The sequence below is a fragment of the Arachis hypogaea genome, chromosome 20 (genome assembly GCF_003086295.3).
Source record: "Arachis hypogaea cultivar Tifrunner chromosome 20, arahy.Tifrunner.gnm2.J5K5, whole genome shotgun sequence".
NCBI classification, from domain to species: domain Eukaryota; kingdom Viridiplantae; phylum Streptophyta; class Magnoliopsida; order Fabales; family Fabaceae; genus Arachis; species Arachis hypogaea.
In genome coordinates, this window is record NC_092055.1 from 115,194,216 (window position 1) to 115,200,130 (window position 5,915).

Here is a 5,915-nt window from a genome sequence, read left to right on the forward strand (position 1 = left end):
CCTTAAAGATCATGGTGCCTATTGTGCAGGGTATTATGAACTTTCCAGGATCCTGTCTCTTCTGAGGCAATGTCAGTTGATCCAGATCACTTAGTTTATTGATGAACAAGGGAGGTTCAACTTCCCAAGTATCAATGCCGAATAATTTGGCATTTAGCTTCATGATTGCACCAAGAAACTTGGCAGTTTGCTCTTCAGTAACATCCTCATTCTCTTCAGAAGAGGAATACTCATCAGAGCTCATGAAGGGCATAAGGAGGTTCAATGAATCTCTATGGTCTCTAGATGAGCCTTAGAGTCCTTTGATTCCTCAGAGGGAAGCTCCTTATTGATCACTGGACGTCCCAGGAGGTCTTCCTCCTTGGGATTCACGTCCTCTCCTTCCCTTACAGGTTCGGCCATGGTGCTTATGTCAATGGCCTTGCACTCTCCTTTTGGGTTCTCTTCTGTATTGCTTGGGAGAGTACTAGGAGGGATTTCAGTGATCCTTTTACTCAGCTGGCCCACTTGTGCTTCCAGATTTCTAATGGAAGACCTTGTTTCATTCATGAAACTTACAGTGGCCTTAGATAGATCAGAGACTAGATTTGCTAAATTAGAAGCATTTTGTTCAGAGTTCTCTGTCTGTTGCTGAGTTGATGATGGAAAAGGCTTGCTATTGCTAAACCTGTTTCTTCCACCATTATTAAAGCCTTGTTGAGGCTTTTGATCCTTCCATGAGAAATTTGGATGATTTCTCCATGATGAGTTGTAGGTGTTTCCATAAGGTTCACCTAAGTAATTCACCTCTACTATTGCAGGGTTCTCAGGATCATAAGCTGCTTCTTCATGAGAAGCCTCTTGAGTACTGTTGGATGCAGCTTGCATTCCATTCAGACTCTGAGAAATCATATTGACTTGCTGAGTCAATATTTTATTCTGAGCCAATATGGCATTCATAGTATCAACTTCAAGAACTCCCTTCTTCATAGGCTTCCCATTATTCACAGGATTCCTTTCAGAAGTGTACATGAACTGGTTATTTGCAACCATGTCAATGAGTTCTTGAGCTTCTGCAGGCGTTTTCTTTAGGTGAATGGATCCACCTGCAGAAGTGTCCAGTGACATTTTTGATAGCTCAGATAAACCATCATAGAATATATCCAGGATAGTCCATTCTGAAAGCATGTCAGAAGGACACTTTTTGGTCAACTGTTTGTATCTTTCCCAAGCTTCATAGAGGGATTCACCTTCTTTCTGTCTGAAGGTTTGAACATCAGCTCTAAGCTTACTCAGCTTTTGAGGAGGAAAGTACTTGGCTAAGAAAGCCGTGACCAGCTTATCCCAAGAGTTCAGGCTGTCTTTGGGTTGAGAATCCAACCATAATCTAGCTCTGTCTCTTACAGCAAAAGGGAAAAGCATGAGCCTGTAGACTTCAGGATCTACTCCATTAGTCTTAACAGTATCACATATCTGCAAGAATTCAGTTAAGAACTGAAAAGGATTTTCAGATGGAAGTCCATGAAACTTGCAATTCTGCTGCATCAGAGAAACTAATTGAGGTTTCAGCTCAAAGTTGTTAGTTAATGAATGAATAAATAGAATAAGATGGGAGAGGGGAATTTTCGAAAAATATTTTTGAAAAAGAGTTATTGATTTTCGAAAATGGTTTTTGAAAAAGAGTTAGTATTTTTCGAAAATTGTTTTTAAAATAAAAATAAAAAATAAAAATAATTAGTTAATTAAAAAGAAATTTTTGAAAAAGAGGGAAGATATTTTCGAAAATTAGAGAGAGAGAGTTAGTTAGGTAGTTTTGAAAAAGTTAAGAAACAAACAAAAAGTTAGTTAGTTAGTTGAAACAAATTTTGAAAAGATAAGAAGTTAGGAAGTTAGAAAAGATATTTTGAAAAGATATTTTTGAAAAAGATAAGATGAGAAGATATTTTAGAAATTAGTTTTGAAAAAGATTTAATTTTTAAAATCTCAATTAATGACTTGATTCATAAGAAATCACAAGATATGATTCTAGAACTTAAAGTTTGAATCTTTCTTAACAAGCAAGTAACAAACTTGAAATTTTTGAATCAAAACATTAATTGTTTATGTTATTTTCGAAAATTTGATATAAAAATAAGAAAAAGATTTTTGAAAAATATTTTTGGAATTTTCGAAAATAACTAAGAATTTTGAAAAAGATTTGATTTTTGAAAAAGATTTTGAAAAAGATAAGATTTTCAAATTGAAAATTTGATTTGACTCATAAGAAACAACTTGATTTTAAAAAATTTTGAAAAAGTCAACTCAAATTTTCGAATTTGATGAGAGAAAAAGGGAAAGATATTTTTTTATTTTTGAAATTTTTATGAAAAACATGAAAATTATGCAATGCATGCAATTTTTAGATCAAAACAATGAATGCATGCAAGAATGCTATGAATGTCAAGATGAACACCAAGAACACTATGAAGATCATGATGAACATCAAGAACACATTTTTGAAAAATTTTTAATGCAAAGAAAACATGCAAGACACCAAACTTAGAATTCTTTAATGCTTAGACACTAAGAATTCAAGAATGCATATGAAAAACAAGAAAAGACACAAAACAAAAAATCATCAAGATCAAACAAGAAGACTTACCAAGAACAACTTGAAGATCATGAAGAACACTATGAATGCATGATATTTTCGAAAAATGCAAGATGCATATGCAATTGACACCAAACTTATGATATGACTCAAGACTCAAACAAGAAACAGAAAAATATTTTTGATTTTTATGATTTTCTAATTTTTTTGGTAATTTTTTTTTTCGAAAATTATATGAAAAAGGAAAATAAGGATTCCAAAATTTTTAATATGAATTCCAGGAATCTTGCATTCTTAGTCTAAAGCTTCAGTCCAGGAATTAGACATGGCTCACTAGCCAGCCAAGCTTTCAATGAAAGCTCCGGTCCAAAACACTAGACATAGCCAATGGCCAGCCAAGCTTCAGCATGTAATTCTGACATGACACGCCTGACATACTCATTCCCAAAGGAATAGACATGGCTTTACAGCCAGCCAGGCTTCAACATGCTTTATGAAACACTAGAATTCATTCTTAAAAATTTTGAATCTATAGAATAATTTATTTTTTGAAAACATTTTTTTTTTCGAAAACAGGTGAGAAAATTTTGAAATATTTTTGAAAAATTTTTGAAAAGAAAACAAAAAGAAAATTACCTAATCTGAGCAACAAGATGAACCGTCAGTTGTCCAAACTCGAACAATCCCCGGCAACGGCGCCAAAAACTTGGTGCACAAAATTGCATTCGCATACTTTTATTCTTTTGTCCATTGCATTCGCATACTTTTATTCTTTGCATTTTTATTTTGTTTTTATAGCTTGTTTTCACCTTTTTTTAAGCTTCTTATTTTAATATGATGTTGAATTCTCTTACTCAATTGTTGAGAATTTCTTGGTTAATCTTGGTGCTTCGTGACTTGTTTGACATTAATTGTAATATTTGCTCTACACACAAGATTAGTGCTTTAGTCCTTCCTGACTCATGATCCCTTGTTTTTATACCTCATCATCAGTGAGTTAGGATGTGACTAAATGCTCTCATGCTTATCACTAATCTTGTTGGTGCACGAAATTGTGATGTCCAGGCTCAAACTATTCCTGGCACGTGAGCAACTTGGTACGCGTAATCGTGATTACACATTCATAATTTGTCACAACTTCGATACAACTAACCAGCAAGTGCACTGGGTCGTCCAAGTAATACCTTACGTGAGTAAGGGTCGAATCCCACGGAGATTGTTGGTATGAAGCAAGCTATGGTCACCTTGCAAATCTCAGTCAGGCGGATATAAAATAATCATGGAGTTTTCGAAAATAACTAATAGAATAGGGATAGAGATACTTATGTAAATCATTGGTAGGAATTTCAGATAAGCGAATGGAGATGCTTTTCGTTCCTCTGAACCTCTGCTTTCCTACTATCCTCATCCAATCAGTCTCACTCCTTTCCATGGCTAGCTTTATGTGATACATCACCACTGTCAATGGCTACTTTCGGTCATCTCTCGGGAAAATGATCCAATGCCCTGTCACGGCACGGCTAATCGTCTGGAGGCATCACCCTTGCCAATGGTTTCATCTTATCCTCTCAGTGAATAATATGCTCACGCACCCTGTCACGGCACGGCTATTCATCTGTCGGTTCTCGATCATGCTGGAATAGGATTTACTATCCTTTTGCGTCTGTCACTAACGCCCTGCAATCGCGAGTTTGGAGCTCGTCACAGTCATTCATTCATCGAATCCTACTCGGAATACCACAGACAAGGTTTAGACTTTCCGGATTCTCTTGAATGCTGCCATCATTCTAGCTTACGCCACGAAGATTCTGGTTAGGAGATCTAAGAGATATTCATTCTAGCTTATTTCATGTAGAACGGAAGTGTTTGTCAGGCACGTGTTCATAGGGGAGATGGTGATGAGCGTCACACATAATCATCACCTTCATCACGTTCTTGGGTGCGAATGGATATCTTAGAAGCGAAATAAGATGAATTGAATAGAAAATAGTAGTACTTTGCATTAATCTTTGAGGAACAGCAGAGCTCCACACCTTAATCTATGGAGTGTAGAAACTCTACCGTTGAAAATACATAAGTGAAAGTCTAGGCATGGCCGAGATGGCCAGCCCCTAAAGTATAAGAACAATGCGTTCAAAGATGATCCTAAGATCCTAAGATGATCAAAAGATGCCTAATACAATAGTAAAAGGTCCTATTTATAATAAACTAGCTACTAGGGTTTACATGAGTAAGTAATTGATGTATAAATTCACTTTTTGGGCCCACTTGGTGTGTGTTTGGGCTGAGCCTGAGTGTTGCACGTGTAGAGGTCCTTCTTAGAGTTGAACGCCAGCTTTTGTGCTAGTTTGGGCGTTCAACTCTGGTTTTGGCTCCTTTTCTGGCGCTGGACGCCAGAATTGGGTAGAAAGCTGGCGTTGAACGCCAGTTTACGTCATCTATTCTTGGCCAAAGTATGAACTATTATATATTGCTGGAAAGCCCTGGATGTCTACTTTCCAATGCAATTAGAAGCGCGCCATTTCGAGTTCTGTAGCTCCAGAAAATATACTTTGAGTGCAGGGAGGTCAGAATCTAACAGCATCAGCAGTCCTTCTTCAACCTCTGAATCTGATTTCTGCTCAAGTCCCTCAATTTCAGTCAGAAAATACCTGAAATCACAGAAAAACACACAAACTCATAGTAAAGTTCAGAAATGTGAATTTAACATAAAAACTAATGAAAACATCCCTAAATGTAACTAGATCCTACTAAAAACATACTAAAAACAATGCCAAAAAGCGTATAAATTATCCGCTCATCACTTGTTTGTGTTAATTGTTGTTTGAACTTGATGCTCGACATGCTCTTCATGTTATTCACTTATGCTTTGACTTTCCTCTTGCATCAAGTATTAATTGTTATTCCCTTTGCCTATATTGCTCTCTCACTTACATGCGTAGCTAACATGTAGTGGGAACCCTAATCTTATTTGGTATTAGCCCCTGCCTATGTTCTATTTGCTTTGATATCTTTGTTGTAGGCTTAATTTTCTTTCTTTTTCTTTCCTTTTAGGTTGGCCACCAAGAAGGGAAGGAATGAGGAAGCTTCTAAATGGGGCAACAAACAAGTCCTTCCGCACAACCTTTTCGAGAAGCTCATCAATTGTAGCAACCCGTCCACCTTGCTCTTCTTTGCATGCACCGAGGACGGTGCGAATTTCTAAGTGTGGGGAGGTCGTCCGACCGATCTCCATGGGTAATAATTTCTTTTTTTTTCAACACCAATTCTTGATTTTCTTTGTTAGTTAGTTGTTGCATTGCATGATACGTTGCATGCTAGTTAGAATTTGTACATATTTTACCAC

At 36.5% G+C, this 5,915-nt stretch overlaps 1 non-coding gene across 1 annotated transcript; it reads left to right on the forward strand.

Annotated features, from left to right (window-relative positions):
* The first annotated feature begins 1,161 nt into the window (after window positions 1–1,161).
* On the forward strand, window positions 1,162–1,269 carry LOC112787433 (small nucleolar RNA R71). The gene has a single exon (XR_003194848.1). It is a non-coding gene; the product is annotated as a small nucleolar RNA R71 (small nucleolar RNA).
* Window positions 1,270–5,915: the final 4,646 nt, after the last annotated feature.